This window comes from Geotrypetes seraphini, chromosome 5 (assembly GCF_902459505.1).
Source record: "Geotrypetes seraphini chromosome 5, aGeoSer1.1, whole genome shotgun sequence".
In the NCBI taxonomy this organism is placed as follows: Eukaryota; Metazoa; Chordata; class Amphibia; order Gymnophiona; family Dermophiidae; genus Geotrypetes; species Geotrypetes seraphini.
This window is the reverse complement of record NC_047088.1, coordinates 170153292-170174307: the sequence shown is the minus strand read 5'-3', so window position 1 is coordinate 170174307 and position 21016 is coordinate 170153292. Positions and strand designations below refer to the sequence as shown.

Sequence of the window (21016 nt, the reverse complement as noted above, 5' to 3'; positions counted from 1 at the left end):
GATTTCAACATCACTAGCGATCCCACCCTAGACTGCAGACCTCCGAGGGCGGTGCGGGGAGACAACGAGCGCATCGGCGTAAATTTTTTGATGAGCGAGCTGGGACTGGTAGATGTATGGAGAACTCTCCATCCTGGGGAAGTGGATTTTACGTTTTACTCCGCAGTGCATCATACCCACTCCAGGTTGGATTACATCTTGATGCCGTCACAGGCCATTGGTAGGGTGGTACGTACTCACATCCTCGATGTTCCCTTCAGCGATCACGCGGCGGTCTCCCTTACCTTGCACTGGCAGGGTCCTGTCCATGACCGTATCTGGCGCTTGAACCCTTCACTTTATTTAGATAAAACGTTTCATGCCTATCTTGAAACGGAATGGGATTTTTACTGTCAAACCAATGGTGGAGGAGAGGTCTCTGATACCATCTTCTGGGAAGCTGCTAAGGCCTTTCTTCGGGGTCGAATTATCGCCTATACGGTGGCACAACGTCGGAAACGCGATGCAGTTTTAGTGTCTCTCACTCGTCAATTACGTTTGTGTAGGAGTGCCTTGCATGCTGCACCTTCGGAGGCTGGTAGGGCGGAATATTTGAGCCTGCGTAAACAAATTGATGTCATTTTTACTGAAAGAGCTATGTCCCATATTGACGTCTACAAGTTTCGGTTGTATCAATGGGGAAATAAGGCGGGCAAATTGTTGGCCAATCTGGTGCGCCCTTTTCGTAAGGCTACTCGTATCTCTCGCATAAGGGCGAGTGCTAATATGGTTTACACAGGGGAGGCTGAGATTCAAGACCAATTTGTTCGTTTTTATCAGGATCTCTACGGCCCGGGCCCTTATGATCTGGAGGCGCGTGACACTTTTTTCCGGGACCTTGTATTACCTCGAGTATCGGACCAGCAGTTAAGTCTGCTGAATGCCCCTATTTCGTGTGATGAGATTACAACTGCGGTGGGGGCGTTGAAACTTGCGAAGGCTCCTGGACCGGATGGTATGGGGCCAGAATTCTATAAGATTCTGAAATCTAAAGTGGGACCGGCATTGGCGGCCATGTACGCTGACATGCAGAATACGGGACGGGTTCTCCCCGCTCAGAACCATGCCCATGTGGTGGTCCTACCAAAGCCTGGAAAGGATCCGGAATTGGTGGGCTCGTACCGGCCGATCTCCCTTTTGAACCAGGACATGAAACTCCTTACGGCAATTCTGGCGCGCCGATTGGCTCAAGTGATTCCTCACTTAGTTCATGCTGACCAGGTGGGCTTTGTCCCGGGTCGATTTGCCTCTGCCAATATCTTGCGGGCGATGGTAGCCCTTGGGGAGGGCAGGACTCGCACAGGGGATGATCTATTGGCTAGCTTGGATGCGGAAAAGGCCTTCGATAAGGTGACTTGGCCTTATCTTTTTTGGGTTGTGCAGCAATTCGGTATTTCTGGGGCCTTTCATCAGTGGATTACTTATCTCTATGCGTCTCCTACGGCCCAGTTGCTTATCAATAAGTGTCGTACGCAGTCCTTCTCGTTGTATAGGGGTACGCGGCAGGGATGCCCACTGTCTCCGCTTTTGTTTATCCTATCTTTGGAGCCTCTGGCCCAAAAGATTAGGACCTGTTCAGATATTTCGGGCATCCGGGTGGGCGCTGAGGAGTGTAAGGTCTCTCTTTTTGCGGACGATATGTTGATCTTTGTGAGTAGAGCGCGGGAATCGATTCCCTGTCTGACTGCCCTTATCGGGCAGTTTGGGGCATTCTCGGGACTTTGCATTAATTTTAGTAAGTCAGAGGCCCTTCCAGTCTCCTCCCCGTGTGCCTCGCGTTCTGATCCTGGATTTCCATTCCGTTGGGCTGCGGGGGAACTCAAATACCTGGGTATTTTCCTCGGAGCAGACTGGTCCACGGTGTATCGCCGGAACATATCTGATCGATTGAAAACTTTGCAAGACTCATGTGTGCGATGGGGTGAGCTGCCGCTCTCTTTGTGCGGCAGAATTGCTTTGGTGAAGATGGTGTTGCTCCCCAAACTTCTTTATCCTTTGCAGATGCTCCCTATCTGGATTAAGGCGGGGGATGAACGTCTCTATCGATCTACTATTAGCTCCTTTATTTGGCATAATCGGAGGGCAAGAATTAGTTGGCGGAAGCTTACTCTGAGTAGGGAGGGGGGGGGCTGGCTTTACCAGATCTACGCTTATACAATGTCGCCGCTCTGATGAGATGGGTCCATGAGCTTTTTACGGAGGTTCCTCGTTTTGCCCCAGGGGGGCTGTTCGATTCCTGGACGACACCTCATAGAGCTTTTGCTTGTTTGACTTGCCCTCGGTGGAGGCTCCCTCGCTTGGGTATTGCTTCGGTCTGGTTCCTTCCCCTTTGTAGGGCACTGCGGTGGTGGAGGCATAGGATTGGTCAGGGACAGGGCAACTGGGCTCTTCAACTGATCAGCCACAATCCTGATTTTCCCCCGGGGGTGGGACCCACAGCGGGAGTGGAGACGCGATTCGGCCCCTGTTTCTGTCTGGGTCACGTGTCTGCGCTGAGCTCTGATCCTTTTGTTTTTCCCTCCTTTGACACCCTACGTATTAAGTGGGACTTGCCGCGCATGCCCTTTTTCGCTTACCTCCAGTTGCGGCATTTTTACATGGCTAGCCTGCGGCGCACTCCTGGGGGTGGCTCTTTTTTACGGGTGGACCTGATTTTCTTGTCCGTACCTCCGGCTCACAATTCCTTATCCTTTTGGTATCGGACGGCAAGGGCGGAGAGGGCAACTACTTTGCTGCCTGACCTGGCTGCTCGATGGTCTGGAGACTTGGGGGAGGAGGTCACGTCGGGGGAGCTTCAAGCTTGCTTCTCCGAGGTTACTTCGGGGGCCCGCAGTGTACAGCTCCAGGAACTTCAGTTCAAATTGCTCCATCGTACCTTTTTTACCCGGCTTCGGGGTCTGCAGGCGGGTTTGTGGGATTCAGCGGATTGCACGAAATGTGAGCGTGCGTCGGGGACACTGTTGCACATGATCATTGAATGTCCGTCCCTGGGTGTTTTCTGGAATGGGGTCTTGGACTTTCTTGTTCAGATCTTGGGGGTGCCAGTCCAATGGTCTTATCGGATTTTGGTTTTGGGCCATGGGGTGGAGTTCTTGGATCAGGGTTTCACTGCTGCTCAGTGGCGATTTGTCTATGTCGCTCTCCTGGTTGCCAAGCGGGGGGTCCTTAGCAAATGGATCGATGTGGAACCACCGGTATTAGTGGGGTGGCATCGGGCCTTGAAGGAGGTGGCACATTGGGAGCTGAGGAGTATACGGGGACAGACGGGGGGGCAGACCCTGTTGTATCAGTCTATCTGGGAGCGGGCTCTTGCTGAGCTTCCTGCGCTTGCTGCTCCCGTTTGAGGCTGTTCCTCCCTTCCTTTCTTTCCTCTCTTCTCTTTTCTTTTCTTTTTCTTCTTTCTGCCTTTTCTTACTACCTTTTTTCCTTTCTTTCTCCATTCTCCAGTCGCTGGGGGGGGGGGGTAGCAGGGTGGTTTTGGGCTGATTTGGGGGGGGCGGGGGGGGATTCTTCTCTGGGAAAACGAAGGAGGTATGCGGCCAACCTGGTTCTTCTTATGGGTTGTTTGGTGGGTGTTGGGTCTTGAGGGTCCTGGCTGATATCGGGGAGTTTAGAGGGGGGGGGGCTTGCTGTTCATTTTGTGTGCCTGGGTGATTCAGTCCCTCTCTCCTATATCCTTCCTTTCTTCCTGGCCTTTAGGCCTTTTGTATTGTGTACCGTTTTCTCCCATTGTATTTTATACTTTGTACCTGGCACCTTGTACCTGATTATTGTTCGGTTGTATTTCCATTGCTTGATTGTTTGTCGGTATGCTCCTTCTTAATAAAAACGTTTTAAACCAAAAAAAAGAATTCTGCCGTGAAGCCGTCCGGCCCTGGAGCAGAAAAATTCCTTTGGCGTTGGATTGCATTTTGCAATTCTTTAGGGGTAATGTGTGCATTAAGATATTCTACATCTGGGTCAGAGAGCGGCAATAAACCGGAATCTGCTAAATAATCCCTAATAAGGGATACCGCTCCCGAGTCTTGGCGACCATATATCTTCTGAAAGTGAGATTGAAAAGTCTGGGCAATGTGAGCAGTAGAATGTTGCAGACGTCCCTTATCGTCCCTCAATCCCAACACGTATCGATGTCCCCGGGCCTGTGCAGTCAGCCGTGCCAACAATTTCCCAGCATGATTACCGTAACGGTGGTAACGATATTTTTGATATAGAAGCATTTTGACTGTACGCTCATGTATATAAGAATTAAGAGTCGATTCCACCAATATTAAGCGTTCCCTATTAGTTCGTGTCGGGTATTGTGTATAATGGCGTTTGGCTGATGCTAATTCCTTTTCCAATTTAAGGATACCCCGAGACAAACGACGGTTCCATTGTCTGGAATTAATAATCATGTTTCTACTCATAACTTTGAATAGAATAAAAGACTTTACATCCATCAGATTTGAATTACATATAAACAATTTTTATTAATCATTAAAGATATAAAACAGTGAAATAGAAGAAAATCTAGTTTGATATCTGAAATTTTACAGAAGAAAACTTTCATACTATATTACCCATCCATCCTTTCATACTGTGTTACATAATTCTCACATGGAACTTCAAATCCAATATTAGTAATTTAATACCAGTTACAACTTCAGAAGCCTACTGCAAGCCACTGGTGCATGTGTGTTCTAAGATGCTTACCAAGTAACCTGAACTTGAGAACCTTTATTTGAAGAAAAATCAGTCTTTTTTTTTTTTTTTTTTTTTGCCTTTCCCTCTGGAGAAACTGTATCATCTGTGATCTCCAAAGTTGTTCCGAAGGTGCCATTGAGGAGAGCCAAGATGATAATATGCTCTTAATGAAGCCAATACTGACCATATCAAAAAATGCCAGCAGTCATTTCTTACAGGGAAAGACAAAGTCACAAACCCAATATAATTTTAGGGTACAATATTATATTTACAGACCAAATAGTTTATATGATAAAGTCCAAAACACATGTCCAGTTGAAGCCTCTGGCCAAGCATCCTTAGGGCAGGAGCTGTTTGCAGATATAGAAGTTTCCCAAAGACTCACATAATCCTTAACAGCAGAGAGGCTCCTCAAACCAGTATGTTTAACATCATCAGGTAGAGACATTCCAAGATCTTGAGCCCAGGTGTTTAGTCCTTAAGATGAACATGATGAAATCTCAAGGGTACTTTTAATTATTATGCCAAGGTAGATGCCATTCCAAAGTGGTTCTAACATTAATAGAAACAGTAAGGGGGAAAGTGGCATCCCTGTCTCAGATTTAAATTATAAATGGGAAAGTTCTTCCTGAATTCTTGAAGCAGACGTGGACAGTTTTCTCACATTGAGAAATCAAGTAGATAAGTACTTATATGCCTGAAAAAATTGAGGGCAGTTAGAAAGTTGTTGAGGGTTTTTATCTTCAAGCATTTAGACTTATTGTTCAATCCTTGGTCCTTTCACAGTTAGATATTGTAATGTCATTCTCTTAGGGTGTACCAAGTCTCAGAAATCTTAACTTTAGTTGGTTCAAAATTCAGTAGCCAGATTGATTTGTTCTGCATTTAAATGATTTAATAGCTCCCTTATTGATAAGATTGCATTGGCTCCCAGTCGAAGCTAGGTTACATGTGCAAGGCTGTGTTTTTGTTTATAAGGTTTTTATATGAAGAATTATCTTAGGGCAGATCATTTCCAACTGTTGTTAGGTTTAGCCTCAAGGAATAAGAGAAAAACAATTGCTGGGATTTCCTTTGCTAAAATCCATAAAATCTCATAAGTTGTTAGGTAATCCTTACTTTACCAGGCAGCACTAATTTGGAACACTCTTCCTTTACTAGAGAAACTACAGCTTACTGTCTAGTTGCTCTTATTGTTAGCTACTTTGAACCAGACTGTGGGTTACAGCTTTTTAATGTAATGTACCTATACATAATGTTCACCACTGCTAACAGAGGAAAATTAGGTTACCACCTCAATAATCTTCTTTCTACTAGGAAGGCATATGAGTCTTGAACCAGTGGATTATTCTCCTCTAGTCGTGTAGAAGGAATCCTCTCTCTATTTTTTTTTCTCTTTTGGCTCCATATGCTGCTTCACTAGGCTGTTATAATTCCTTAGTTTGTACCAAAACAGATGGCAGTCGATTCCAGTGGTTCGGTATGAAGTGGGAGTAGGACCGTTGTTTGGCAGTTTGTACTTGAAGGGCATGACCAGGGAGCATTTTGAGGCGTATTTCATCCTGGGAGCGGAGAGACCGGTTTGGTACATATGGAAGAAGTTTAGCCATCACATAGCCCGGTGCCATGTCGTGCAAGGATTTGAACAGTAGCATCAGGCCCTTAAAGACACAACGTTTAGCTACAGGCAGCTAGTGAGCCGACTCTAAAGCCTGGGAGACAGGGTTACGGGCATGGAGGTTTTTTAGAAACCTGATTGCCATGTTTTGAACACACTGGAGCCATCAAACATTCTTTGCGGTGAGACCATTGAATAGTACATTGAAGTAATCCATGCGGGAGAGTACTAGGGCATAGAGTAGTTGGGCAAAGTTAGACTCTGAAAAGTAGTTCCTTATTTTTGGGAGTTGTCGCAGGTTGTAAAATGAGAAAGATACCACCTGAGAGATATGGTTGGAGAGCAACAGGTTGCAGTCAAGGAGTATTCCTAGGCTGCACACTTGGTCTTTTGCAGTTAGAGTAGGTGAGTCCCAGCACAGTGAGGGATGGGCACAGTCACAGCGTTCTTTGCAGATCCAAAGGAGTTCCATCTTGAAGGCATTTAGTTTGACGGTCATTCAGTTTTTGATTTCCAAAAGACAGTTTAGGAGTTTCTCAATCTGGGCATCTCGGGCTTCTCTTAGCAGTAGGTACAGTTGGATGTCATCCGTGAAGGAGTAAATCTGTATTTGATATTTGTGGGCTATGTCTAGGACAGGTCTAATGTAGAGATTCAATAATAGGGGGAATAGTAGAGCCCCCTGTGAAACACCATATTTGATTGCTTTTGGTTTTGATAGCGTGTCATTGAGCAGAACACTTTGGGATCTATTTTCCAGAAATGAGAACCACTGTAGCGTAATGTCTCAGATTCAAATTTCAGAGAGCTGTTCAATGAGGTGATAATGGTCAATAGTGTTAAACACTACGCTGAGATCTAGAAGCACCAAAAGGACATTATTACCCTTGTCCATGAGTTTCCAGCAGTCATCGATGATGTCTAGAAGGACAGTTTCAGTACTGTGGAATTTCTTGAATCCTGATTGGAAGGCAGATAGGGCTCCTTGTTCGTTGATGAAGGAGAGTAATTGGTTTAACACTGTTTTTTCCAGGATCTTGGAGACAGTTGCCGGGCACATTAGGGTAGTGTGTTTGTTTTTTCAAGACTGGCCTGATAACCGCCAACTTCCAGTTTGAAAGTACCATGCCTATTTGATGAGAGGAAGGATAGAGTCTACAAAGGCGTCTTTCACCGCCATTAGGAGATGTGGCAGACAGGGATCCTGATTGGAGCAGAAGGGTGAATTGTGTCTAATATTTCAGCGATGTCATCGCAGGAGACTGTTTTGAAGTTAATTAAGTTCCCAGTTGTGGTTTTAATTGTTTTGTCTAAGCCACGGGGGGACAATGTCTGCAGCGTGGCGGAGTCAAGGTGAGACCGTATTTTGTCTACTTTGTCAGCGAAGTGGTCTGAGAGTGTTTCGTTGTCGAGTTCAGTGTTAAGGTACCGATTGTTTCCTTGTGATGTTGTGAGTATCTTTTTTGTTAGTTTGAAAAGATTTTTTGATCTAGTGCAGGTCCTTGATAGTTGTTCAGCATAGTACTTCTTTTTAGCCTCTAGGGAGACTTTTTTTATATTCTTCATTTAGTTCCTTCCATTTGAACCTGTCACTGTTAAGTCTGGATTTGTACCATTTCCTTTCCGCTCACCTTAGTTCTTAAGTCGTCAGTAAACTAGGGGGAGGAATATTTGCAAGGGTAGTATTTCTTTGACCGGGACTGGCCCTTCATATAGGGCTTTTACCTCTGTGTGCCAGTCCGTGGTAGCTTCGTCAAGAGATTGAGAGTTTGATTTTGATGATCCTGCTAGATTAGAAAGGCCTGTGGAGAGATTTTCTAGGTTGATTGCATTGTTGTTGTACATCATCTTATGTTGGGGTTGCTTCCTGATTGATGGTTGCTTTGTTCTGTAGGTATGGTAGAATGTGATCAAATGGTGATCAGACCAGGGTACTGGTTTGGTGGTGCAGGCCGGGGGGTCTATGTGTTTAGTAAAGTGTCTTTTGAGTAAAGATTAGATCAAGGATGTGGCCCGAAGAGTGAGTTGGTGAGGAGACCATTTCTTGGAAGTCTAGGTCTGACAGTGAAGTGATGAAATCTGCTGGGGCTCCGGTGTTGTGGGGGTAGCTTAGGAAGTTGAAGTCTCCAAGTATAATGATTTGGTTGTGTGTGATGACCAGTTTGCTAAGGACAGATAATAGGTCATCTAAGACAGTCATTGGAGAGTGTGGTGCTCTTATAGCAAAGCGAAGGTTAGGTCTCTGTGGCCCACCGAGAAGGTGAGGCACTCTAGTGCATCTAGTATGATGGTGTCTATCAGTCTTGAGTTGAGGTTGAACTTTATGATGGCAGCTACACGTCCACCTCTACTGTCGATGCGTGAGCAAGCTATTGCTTGATATCCTGGAGCATACCCAGGGTAGTCTCATTATTGTCTTTAAGCCAGGTTTCGGTAATTAGGAAGCTGTCCAAGTTATTGTCTGTGAGGTCATTTAATATTGTATCTTTGTTTACAGACCTTGCAATTGCCAGTGCCATTTTGAGGTTATTGGGTGTAGGTGAGGGTAGGGTGATAGGGATAGGCCTAAGGTATCAGGGTCTATGTGGTAAGGATTTCCTGTGGAGAAGGTGACAGAGGTCACTATATCTACCGTGGCCTGTGATGACGGGTATGGGGAATACATGCTGGGCTCCCTCCAATTATTCCGCAAGCAACTGAAAACCTGGCTTTTCACTAAAATGTAATTCTATCCCCCCTTACTCTTCTCTTCTATTTATAAGTTCATTTAAACCTTTTTTTCGTTCTCTTCTTATATTTTAAGTTCTTGTAAACTGTGCCGAGCTCCACATCCGTGGGCCGCATTGGCTGAAAAAAATGTTTCTGGGGCCACACAAACGCTGCAGCAAGACAGAGGAGGGAGCTGGCAAGACAGTAAACACCTGGGGGCAGCAGAGGAAAACACTGCATTGCCCTCGACCGGGGGCTGCACAAAATACTTCACTGGGCCGCAGGTTGGACACCCCTGCTCTACGCTGAGCGAGAATACGCTAACTGTATTGCTGCCAGGGAGGGGTGTTGTTTAATAATGTTTTCAATTTCTAGGACAGGGAGTTTCCTGGAGTCTTGTAGGGCTTGCCTCTCCCTTATTGAAAACACAATGAAATAGCACACCTCCCCACTGGTAGGACTACTGAAAGTGCTGTTAACTTAGGGTTAAGCAGTGCCTCCGCCGGGTCAGACCATAGGTCCATCCTGCCCGGCAGTCCGCTCCCACGGCGGCCCAAACAGGTCACGACCTGTCTGAATCACCAGAAGGGCTCCATTGCCACCTTGGTTTCTCATTGAAGTCCTATCTTCCCATCGAAGTCCTAACCCTCCGGTCTTGCACATGCACGACCTGGTTGGGTTTCTATACTTATTACCTGGTTAGCTTTCTATACCAGATGTCTAGGAAAATCTGGACACGTCTTCTTTTTAGAAAACTGTCCGGATGCCTGAAGGGATTTCCAAAGCCTGGCAGTTTGTCCACAACTTGAGGGCCTCTGCACATGCGTGGAACGCCCATATGCTGAAGCCCTCCAGACACAGCCCTGAGCTCAGGAAAGGAGACATGAGGTTCATATGGGGCAGGGCTGGGGCAGAACAGGGCCGGGCCAGATGTCCTTTTTTTTTTTTTCTTTTTAAGAAGAAATCTGGTAACCTCATGTTATCATGACCTATTATATGATTGTGCTAATGTGTCTTACTGTTGGCCCATTATTTTTGCAGTGTTAAATGTTGTCTTACTTTTTAAGTCTATGCATCTTAGTAAGCCTTCTCATGTCAAACGGTTCATGTTGATTTGCTTACAGAAAAACATTACAAAAAGACATAGCAATTGGTGTGAAAGTCAACCTAATGTGCTTATTGTCCACAAGAAACAGGGACAATTTCATGAGGGATTTTAAGGCCCCACATTTATATACCACAGAAACTATAAAAGAAACCTGAAATGCCAGCTTATAGAGAATACCTCTTTTCACTTTTGTTAACCTTGGTTGTTTTTGCACTAGGCTGTAATCTAAGTCACCTAAAGAGGCTTGTTCCCAGATTCATTTGCTAAATGTGTACATACTGTAGAAAGGCTTCAAGGCACTCTCAAATATTGTCTCTGTAGCAGGTTGTTTTCTTCCCATTGCCAAGCATATGCAATTAAGAAGTCTAAATTGAATTTTCAGTCTCTTACTGCTGTTCTGCAAGAAAGTTGTTAGGGAAAGATTGCTAGTTATGGTTCCTTCATGAGCTGATGTTTTAGGCTAAATAGGTTCTGGCTTTATTATGGGCTAAAGCAGGGGTGTCCAACCTGTGGCCTGAGGGCCACATGCGGCCCTGTGAAGTATTTTGTGCGGCATCGGTCGAGGGCGATGCAGTGTTTTCCTCTGCTGCCCCCGGGTGTTTACCATCGTGCTGGCTCCCTCCTGTCTTGCTGTAGCATTTGCGCTTTTGTGCGGCCCCAGAAACACTGTTTTTGGCCAATGCGGCCCAGGGAAGCCAAAAGGTTGGACATCCCTGGGCTAAAGCATTGCAATTACTGGGCCTTTCTGCAAGAACTTGGGTTGAATGATGTCTGTCATGTGCATGGAGTGTGCAATTTCTAATTACTTTTCTAGCTCCCTAGGAGGTACTGCTTAGGTAAATTGTTCACAGTAGTAAGAACAGCAGTCTAGGCATATTAAAGGGGTAGAAGAATTAGATTAAGATATCCAACAAGGGACAGTTTGGTTGAGATGTCCCGCACTGCTAGGATTGAAAATAAAAGGCTTGAATCTTGTCTAATGAGCTTGGTCTCCCTTCTGAGGGGATGACAGTGCACTCCTTAAAATAATTTCTGGTTTTATTGAGGTTGGTAGTATACACACAGAGGGGCATAATAAAAAAATATGCTAACCGCCCAAAGTCAGTAGGTTACAAATGTCCAAAGTATATGTTTTTGCGAGAATCATCCTTCTGTACATCCAGGCGTTTGATCATCCAGACCGCCACACTGTCTATCTTTATACCACATTCTCGACCAAAAATTCGTCCAAATCAGAAATGTCCAGAACAAGACTTTTTGGATGTGGCAGCGGCCAGCAATGTGATGGGCAGGCCACCCAGACAAGGCAACAGAGCAATAGGGCACCTTACAGAGCACTGCTGTGAACTTCACAAAAAGGGTGCCACATAAAAATCTAACCAGAACTCCAATATAAAAGTAATGTTGAGCCCCCCCAACCCAACTCTCAGACTACTTAAGCCAAGACAGTAGGTGTTTTCTTAGCTCTACTAGGCTTTCCTATGCCAAGAGCTGATGTTCTGGAGGCAGGTACGTATGTTTTTATTTTACACTTTGTGGAGGTGCAATGGGGGCCAGTGTATGTGTGGGAGGGGTGTGTGGGTCTTTACTTTGTTCCTGCAGTGGTTCTCTAGTCACTTTGGATACCTTTTGAGCATTTATACGTGTCTTTCACTCGTCTAACTCACAACGTATATAAGTTCCGTCTAAGCGGTCTCATCAAACCTTTGATTATCGCTGCAGGACGACCAAGTCTAGATCAGCCCACAGCCCGCCCTAACCACTCCTCCAAAAATGCCCCTTTTAGCTCTGGGCACACAGCAGGATTTGGAGGCCTAAAAAGTCCATGGATACATCTAAAAAGATGTTTCGATTATTGGCACTTAGAGGACCTGTCTTTTAGATTGTCCAATTGCCAACTTGAACAGGTTTTTAGACGTATTTGTGTTTTGATTATGAGCCCCACCATGTCTCCCCCAAATTTTGGAGATCAGTTTGTAGGCAGTGAAACAGAGTGAGCAGCTATTTGACTTACTGGATCAAAATTACAATCTAAGCCCATTTATACCCTTAGGCATAAAACTTCAAATAATAAAGCAGAAACTGCTGTTGGCCAAGTATGCAGCTTTGAGAAACGTTTCTTACACAGAAAAATGAGACACTGCATTAACCCCCCCCCCCCCCCCCCCAGAGCATTATAATTTCAAGAAACCTTGCACTTGGGCCAAGGTGGTGACTTCACAGTATTTGATAGGATCACTTATTTTATACACTTAGATACACATTAAAATTCATAAAATTATAGACTTAAGAGCAAGATTCTCAAAACATTAACACCATCACTAAACTGTTTTCCAGCGGTTTAGCCTGCACACATGTTAACGGCGGATTATCAAAGCAGATTATCTCTGTCTTTAGCGAGGTTTCTAGCAATCTCCGACAATGGCATGCTCTTTAACACTGAAATGCGCCCTCCGATGGATTGTTGAAAATCGCCGCGGCATTGTCAAAGACCAGCATCGGCTTTTGGTGACAAAAAGCAGCGATTGGTCCAGGGGTGCCGTTACAGTGCCAGCACTTGTGTTTTTACATGGGCTAATGGAAAAAAAATGTGTATCTACATATTTTTAGTGGAGGGTAGTAAAATCACACTTCTTTTGAGTTTTTGGAAAAGACAGACATGTTTCATGTGCACTTGTTAAAAGCCAACATTTCTTGAGCACGTGTATGATACCCTTGTCTAGTGTGTTTAAGGCTGTGGTTCTTGGTTAAATTTTACATTAAAAACAAATTATAAGATTTACCTGAATTACAATAGTTTTATTTAGAGAGAAAGGCATGTGTTATGTGTGATTGAAAGAAAAAAACAAAAAACCAATGTTGATTCTCCCCTCCTCTCCCTTCCATTTGTCCAATAGTACAGCAGGAAAGTGGGTTTTATTTTTAAGGCGTTTTTCTGTGCATGTGCCCATCAGTGATGGGCATATGCAAATGTAGGAAATCTTCGCTGTTTTCCGCTGATCTTATTTGCATGCGCAATTTTTTAAAGAATGTCTCGGAGTTTTTAGATTCGGTATCAAAACGGCTGCGGTAGCAGACCATTGCTTTTTAATGCAAGTTTTTGAAAATCCTGGCCTAAAAGAGGATGAAGGCATGAAAAATAAATGTCAGCCAATCAATTTCTACCATGAATAAAGGAGCTAAAGCAAACTTAACTGTGGCACTAAGAGGCACTTACTCAAGTTAAGCAAAACCCGTACTCCTTTACTTAAAGGCACATAGATTGGGAAAGGAGAATTTTGAGAGATCATGATAGGTTTATTGAAAAGAGTGCAAAGTAGAGATGGGGAATAAAGGGCTTTGTTGTGAATTGGAAACAAACATTTAGATACTTCTTTGTAAACATAAGAGGATCAGTATTCAGCAAGAATTCTCAACCCAATGCTTAGTCTGTCAAGATTTGAGGATATCCACAACGGATATGCACGAGGCAAATTTGTGCTCACTCCTCTATTGTTTGCAAAGCTAGCTCATGCATATTCATTGTGGGATCCTGAAAACCTGCCTGTCTTGAAATAGGATAAGTCAGGGTACAGAGCATGTTTTAATATTTCAAGGACGTAAGGGTTTTCACCATCTACTTCTGAGAGTAAGAACATAAGCAATGCCTCTGCTGGGTCAGACCTGAGGTCCATCGTGCCCAGCAGTCCGCTCTCGCGGCGGCCCAACAGGTCCAGGACCTGTGCAGTAATCCTCTATCTATGCCCTTCTTCCCCTTTTCTAGTAGGTAAACAGTTGTAGCCTTAGGTTTTAAATGCGCTTTGATGAAAGAGGTCATTAAGAGTTTTAAAAAAGCTGAACACATGGTACTGTTTTAGACTTCCTTAAGTAAACTGTAAGCTTGAAAGATTTAAATAGGAGTTTTCGTTAAAACAAATGCTCTCCTCCTACTCCATGTTCTCTAATTTCCCTTGTGAGACTATACAAGTAATTAATGGGGACAATACACAGAAAATACAGAAAAAAGCATATGACCGGGCACTTACTTAGGCATAGCAAGGTTGGGTCAACAGGCCTTCTAAAGACCTGGACAATTTATTGAATACAGAAGTTAAAGCTGCCTGAAGTAAGTCCCAGCCAGTTAAAAGGCAAGTTTTCAATCATGTGAAAGAGAATACCAAAGATTGTCCCTCCTCCAATGGACTATAATTTAATAGGCTCAGCATTACAATTTTGCATATGTTAGATGCATAGCCATTATGGATTTCTACCATAATGTCAAGTTGAATACTGCAAACACTAACTGAATGTCTAAGCATTTTCACATTAATTAATGAACATGAATGGTGGGGGATGGTTTTCACCTCCCTCTTTGGTACTGGCCATTCTTGTCTGCAATGGTTTCTAAACATTATCTTGTAACATTACAAAAATGGACTGGTCAGAAGCAGCCTGGTTTTTACTGAGTACACAGAAAGCAGATATGACTCCTCCCCCACAATCATCACCACTAAAGCCATCTATGCCTGTTTTCTACTCAACTGAAAGTAGACCCAAGTTTATGGTGCGATCAGAAGAGTATTCCTGCAACACCTTCCAGCTATGAAACACTTTGCTATATATTGGATTCTATTTCAACACAACAAAGTTAACTTGTGCTTGCTTTAAATTAGCACCAGCAGGGGACTGATGAAGGAAAAAGATAAAGGTATACAGGCAACAGCAAATAAAATAAAATCAGGGAATATCACTCTCTATGTAAGGGATATCACTGTATTTGCTGTCAGTCTCTGCCCACTGTTTTACAGCTTTGTCAACAATCTCAGCTGAGAGACGGTGCGCATAGTCCAGCAGCATCAGGTTTGTCAGCAAGGAGTCTGCTTTCATTTCTTCTGGATTTGATTCATCCAAGGCAACTTTATCCTTCACATATCTTTCACCATTTTCATGTGTTTTCTCAACTGGGATGGTATTTTGAAGCGAGTAAGTCTGCTTAGATTTTATGCATCCCATAATACAAATAGATACTGCAACATCAAATGTTAGTTATATAGTATTCCTGGAAAGAGATCATAAAAGGGTCTTCTTCCTGGCAAGCAATCCCAATAATATCACAACCATAAATTGCTTCTCATGCAGCCCTTGACTCCTGGTATATCTGTTAAAAGAAAGGAGATAGTACTGTGATATTTTTATTATTTAGAAAGGCTGTTATTTATACATAAGTACCCATTTATATATATTTTTCAAAGCTTATTCATTTATGGGATTATGGTACTCTATCTGCCTCCTGCTCTTTCTTATGTACATATTGTGACAAACCCAGCACCAGCACTAGTTCTGCCCCTAATAGGATCCGGTGCAGAAGAGCTGATCAGATTGATTCTGGTGCTCAACTTGAGGCTGACCTCCCTTGCCCCTATGATCAGAGCAGTAGTGATCTGGAGCAGAGGCAGGCAGACTGGCAACAGCAGCCTCCGGGCTTTAGGGCAGCTAGAGAAGCCATAAGGAATATAGCTGCTTTGGATAAACCCAGGCAGAGAAAAGCTGCTTTAGAGCCAAAGCCCATCCCCCGCTACAGGCTGAAGGGTATTGGCTCTGAGCTGTTTAAAAGCAGGCTGAGACAAGCAGCAGGAGGAGGAGCGAGTGGCCAGGGTGAGTCACTCCCACAGCCCAAGGCAGGTGAGGCGCTGTGGAGCCAAGCAGCAGAGTCAACCGTGCCAGATTGGTCCATGCAGGATTTGGAAGAAATCCTCCCTACTTCAAACTTCCAGATTCCAGATTGTGTGGAAAGCATGGAGGTACAAGTAGCTGGCCCTATGTTAGAGAGCTAGACAGAATGTATGGACATTGAATGAAGGAAGTGAGTAACTGGGAAACAATTAGTGTTTTGTGGTTTTTTTTCCCTTTTGCCTGTGCTTTCCTTCTGTGCAAACCAAGCCTGAAGAATGTGATATATGTTTGGGCTTTATGAGTATTTTTGGGTTTAAGAATAATACTTACCTGAATCCTAAACTATTGGATTGGTTTAAAGTCAAGTTTGAGAACAAGAAACTAAAGAGAGAATATTTAAGTTTGTGTTTTTGAACTTTGGAAATCCTGCTGTGGCTCCCGTTCCTGAGAAGCTAATTAGCTTATCTCTCTCAGCTGTTTGTTTTGCCTTCAAGAGGGAGCTGAGGAAAAAAAGCTGAACTGTTTGCAAGAGTGTGCTGTAGTTATATTGCCTAAGGAGGTATTTTCAATATGATTTATGGCAAGAGTTTATTCCAAACTTTATTGGGCTGCTGAAATCTGCTGTTGCATGTCTCTAATATTAGTGCTGAGAGAACGTTTGAATTATGTGTGAACACCAGTGTAAGGCAAGCCTGAGTCAGAGCACATGATCTCAGGAATAACCAACTACAGGAGATTGCTGTTTTGTTAAAGCTTTATTTTTACAATTGACTTTATTTTTGAATGAAATGCAAAAGTGATTTTTGTTTTATGTTGCATCGTTTTGACCACTGGGTCAGAATAAACATCATATTCTTTAAGAACTTGGTTTGACTGGTGATATTTTGAAACCCTTTGCTTGCTTTGTCTCTCCCAAGCCTAGGCAGTTGCCTAGTGCTACCTGAAAAGTCCTGAAGGTACCCCTGGTTAGAGGGGACACGCCAGAATCCCGGTGTTTGTCACACGACAGCCCTGCGCTGCGGAGGGTTTGTGACAATATATATTGCATTGACTTTCAGCGCCCTTGAGTACGGATTGTAATTTTATTATAGTCTTTGTCAGTCTACTGCTATCAGTTCAGTCACTTTCAGCAAAATATACAATCCCGGTATAAGAACAGAACCCAGAGTCCAGCAAATTGGACCTAAGTCCATTACTTGTAGAAAAAAAAAAGGTCAATATATTGCAGGTACAGCAATGTTACTTACCGTAACAGTTGTTATCCAGGGACAGCAGGCAGCTATTCTCACTAGTGGGTGATGTCATCCGACAGAGCCCCGATACGGACGTCTCACAAGCATGTCTTACTTGAAGAAACTTAGAAGTTTCGAGATGCCTGCACCGCGCATGCGCCAGTGTCTTCCCGCCCGATGGACCGGGCGTGTCTCCTCAGTTCAGGTAGCTAGCCTGAGAAGCCAACCCAGGGGAGGTGGGTGGGACGTGAGAATAGCTGCCTGCTGTCCCTGGATAACAACTGTTACGGTAAGTAACATTGCTTTATCCCAGGACAAGCAGGCAGGTATTCTCACTAGTGGGTGACCTCCAAGCTAACCTCAATGGGATGGTGGGAGTGTTGGCAACTTAAGAGAATAAATTTTGTAACACTGTTTGGCCAAACTGTCCATCCCGTCTGGAGAAAGTATCCAGACAATAATGAGAGGTGAAGGTATGAACCGAGGACCAAGTGGCAGCCTTACAAATCTCAATTGGTGTCGATCTGAGGAAGGCTACAGAGGCTGCCATTGCTCTGACCTTATGGGCTGTGACCCTACAAGGAAGGGATAATCCAGCCTGGGCATAGCAGGAAGAGATACAAGCCGCCATCCAGTTGGAGATGGTACGCTTCGACACAGGTCGTCCCAACTTGTTCGGATCAAAGGAGACGAAAAGTTGAGGAGCAGTTCTGTGTGGCTTGGTGAGATCCAGGTAGAAAGCCAAAGCATGTTTACAGTCCAGAGTGTGAAGAGCTGATTCTCCATGATGAGAATGAGGCTTTGGAAAAAATACTGGAAGTACAATGGATTGGTTGAGATGAAATTCAGAGACCACTTTAGGCAGGAATTTCAGATGAGTGCGGAGGACCACCTTGTCATGATGGAATACTGTGAAAGGTGGATCCGCCACTAAGGCCTGAAGCTCACTGACCCTGCGAGCAGACGTGAGGGCCACCAGAAAAACCACTTTCCAGGTGAGATACTTAAGTGGCGCCCTGTTGAGAGGTTCAAACGGAGGCTTCATGAGTTGAGAAAGGATGACATTGAGATGCCAAACCACAGGAGGAGGATTGACATGGAAAAGTCCTTTCATAAATCTGGAAACCACAGGATGAGCAGAGAGAGGTTTCCCTTGTAGAGGCTGATGGAAAGCCGCAATAGCACTCAGGTGGACTCTTATAGATGTAGACTTGAGACCAGACTGAGACAGGTGTAGAAGATAGTCCAACACAGAGGATAGGGAAGCTCGCTGAGGCTCCTTGGCATTGGAAATACACCATGAAGAGAATCTAGTCCACTCTTGGGAGTAGCATTGTCGAGTAGCAGGCTTCCTGGAAGCCTCTAAGACATCCCTCACCGCTTGAGAAAACTGGTGAGGAGTTACGTTGAGAGGAACCAAGCTGTCAGGTGGAGAGACTGCAGGTTGGGATGAAGCAGTGATCCTTGATGTTGAGTAAGCAGAGAAGGAAACACTGGAAGAAGGACTGGTGTCCTGCTGCTGAGTTGAAGCAGAAGGGAGAACCAAGGTTGTCTGGGCCACCGAGGAGCTATCAGAATCATGGTGGCTTGGTCTGATTTCAATTTGACCAGAGTCTTTTGAATGAGAGGAAATGGAGGAAACGCATACAGAAATCGATTCCTCCAATCCAGCAGAAAGGCATCTGCCTCGAGGCGATGAGGAGTGTAGATCCTGGAGCAAAACTGAGGCAGTTTGAAGTTGTGGGGGCCGCAAAGAGGTCTATCTGAGGCGTCCCCCATTGTGCAAAGATCTGATGAAGGGGGTTGGAATGGAGAGTCCATTCGTGAGGCTAGAGGAGTCGACTCAAGTTGTCTGCCAAGACATTGTCCTTCCCCTGAATGTAGACAGTTTTGAGGAAGGCATTGTGGCGAACTGCCCAATCCCAGACTCTGAGAGCTTCCTGGCAGAGGGAGGCCGATCCCGTGCCCCCCTGCTTGTTTACATAATACATGGCGACCTGGTTGTCTGTGCGGATGAGGACCACCATGTCGTGAAGCAGATGTTGAAAAGCTTGAAGAGCATAGAAGATTGCTCTGAGCTCCAGAAGATTGATCTGATGGAGGCGGTCCGCACTGGTCAAGAATCCCTGAGTGCGAAGCCCATCCAGATGAGCCCCCCAGGCATAGGCCGAGGAATCGGTTGTGAGAACCTTCTGATGAGGAGGAGTGTGAAACAGCAAACCTCTGGATAGATTCGAAGAGGTCATCCACCAAAGTAGAGACTGCCGAAGAGCAGGAGTGACTATGATGTGTCGAGTCAACGGGTCTGACACTTGAGTCCATTAAGAAGCTAGGGTCCACTGAGGAATTCTGAGATGGAGCCTGGCAAAGGGTGTCACATGAACTGTAGAGGCCATGTGGCCCAGGAGGACCATCATGTGTCTCGCTGAGATGGACTGGCGAGAAGATACAGACTGGGAGAGATGAAGAAGAGCATCCATGCGCTGAGGAGGAAGGAATGCTCGAAGCTGAATGGTGTCCAGTACCGCCCCGATGAAGGGAAGGGACTGGGTAGGCTGCAGATGGGATTTGGGGAAGTTGATCTCGAAGCCCAAGCTCTGCAGGAAGCAGATCGTGGTCAAGGTCGCCGAAATGACCTCTGGAGCAGAGGGGGCCTTGATGAGCCAGTCGTCGAGGTAGGGAAATACCTGAAGACCCCTGTTCCGGAGTGCAGCGGCCACCACCACCAGACACTTCGTGAAGACTCTGGGAGACGAGGACAGGCCGAAAGGAAGCACTCGATACTGCAGATGTAGATGTCCCACCCGAAATCTGAGGAACTGGCGGGAGGCCGGATGAATGGGAATGTGAGTGTAGGCCTCCTTGAGATCCAGAGAGCATAACCAGTCGTTCCGCTCGAGGAGGGGGTAGAAAGAAGCAAGGGTCAACATGCGAAACCTCTCCTTTACTAAAAACTTGTTGAGGACTCGAAGGTCCAGGATGGGTCGTAGGTCGCCCGTCTTCTTCAGGACGAGGAAGTACCGGGAGTAAAAACCCCGGTTGTGCTGGTCCACCGGGACCGGCTCGACGGCCCGAAGCCAAAGCAAAGCCTGAGCCTCCTGAAGGAGAAGGGCGGTCTGCGTTAAGTTGGAAGGATACTCTCTTGGAGGGTGGTCCGGGGGGACCCGATGGAAATGAAGAGAGTATCCTTCTCTTACGATGGAAAGGACCCAGAGGTCGGTGGTAATAGCCTCCCATTGATGGTAAAAATGATTGAGGCGACCCCCGATGGGAAAAATAGGGGGATGCAGAACGAGGTCGGTTATGCTCCCTGGAAGAGAGTCAAAAAGGCTGGCGGCTGAGGTTTCTGCTGAGCCTTCTGGGGAGGCTGTCTCTTCGCCGGTTGTCTCGCAGCAGGAGTCTGACGAGGGGTGTAGCGCCGCTGATAAATCAAAGGCGGTCTAGAAGGTCGAGACTGCTGAGGCTTGGGCTTAGGCCGAAGGATAGATTGAAAAGACTTTTCATGATCCGAAAGTTTCTTGGTAACAGTCTCGATAGACACGTCGAATAAATCAGCGCCCGCACAAGGCACATTGGCAAGTCTGTCTTGGAGGTTCGGATCCATGTCAATTGTCCGAAGCCATGCCAATCGACGCATGGCCACGGAACAGGCGGCAGCACGTGCCAAGAGCTCGAAGGCATCGTACGAGGACTGTATCAGCTGAAGACGGAGCTGGGAAAGGGAGGCTACCACTTCCTCGAACTCGAATCGAGCCTGAGCATCAATGTAAGGAGTAAACTTGTGGAGCACCGTCAAGAAGAACTCCAAATATGAAGAAAAAAAGAAATTATAATTGAGCACTCGAGACGCCATCATAGAATTCTGGTAGATTCTCCTACCGAACTTATCAATCATTCTCCCCTCTCGTCCCGGTGGTACAGAGGCATAGACCTGGGAGGGATGAGAACGCTTGAGAGAGGACTCAACCAGCA

At 45.4% G+C, this 21016-nt stretch overlaps 1 long non-coding RNA gene across 1 annotated transcript in view; it reads right to left on the bottom strand.

The window, feature by feature from the left end:
- Window positions 1–15154: 15154 nt before the first annotated feature.
- LOC117361510 overlaps window positions 15155–21016 on the bottom strand; it is a 40813-nt gene continuing 34951 nt past the window's right edge. Inside the window, exon 3 of the long non-coding RNA XR_004539675.1 lies at window positions 15155–15297. This is a non-coding gene — a long non-coding RNA (uncharacterized LOC117361510). The remainder of the gene's footprint in view (window positions 15298–21016) is intronic.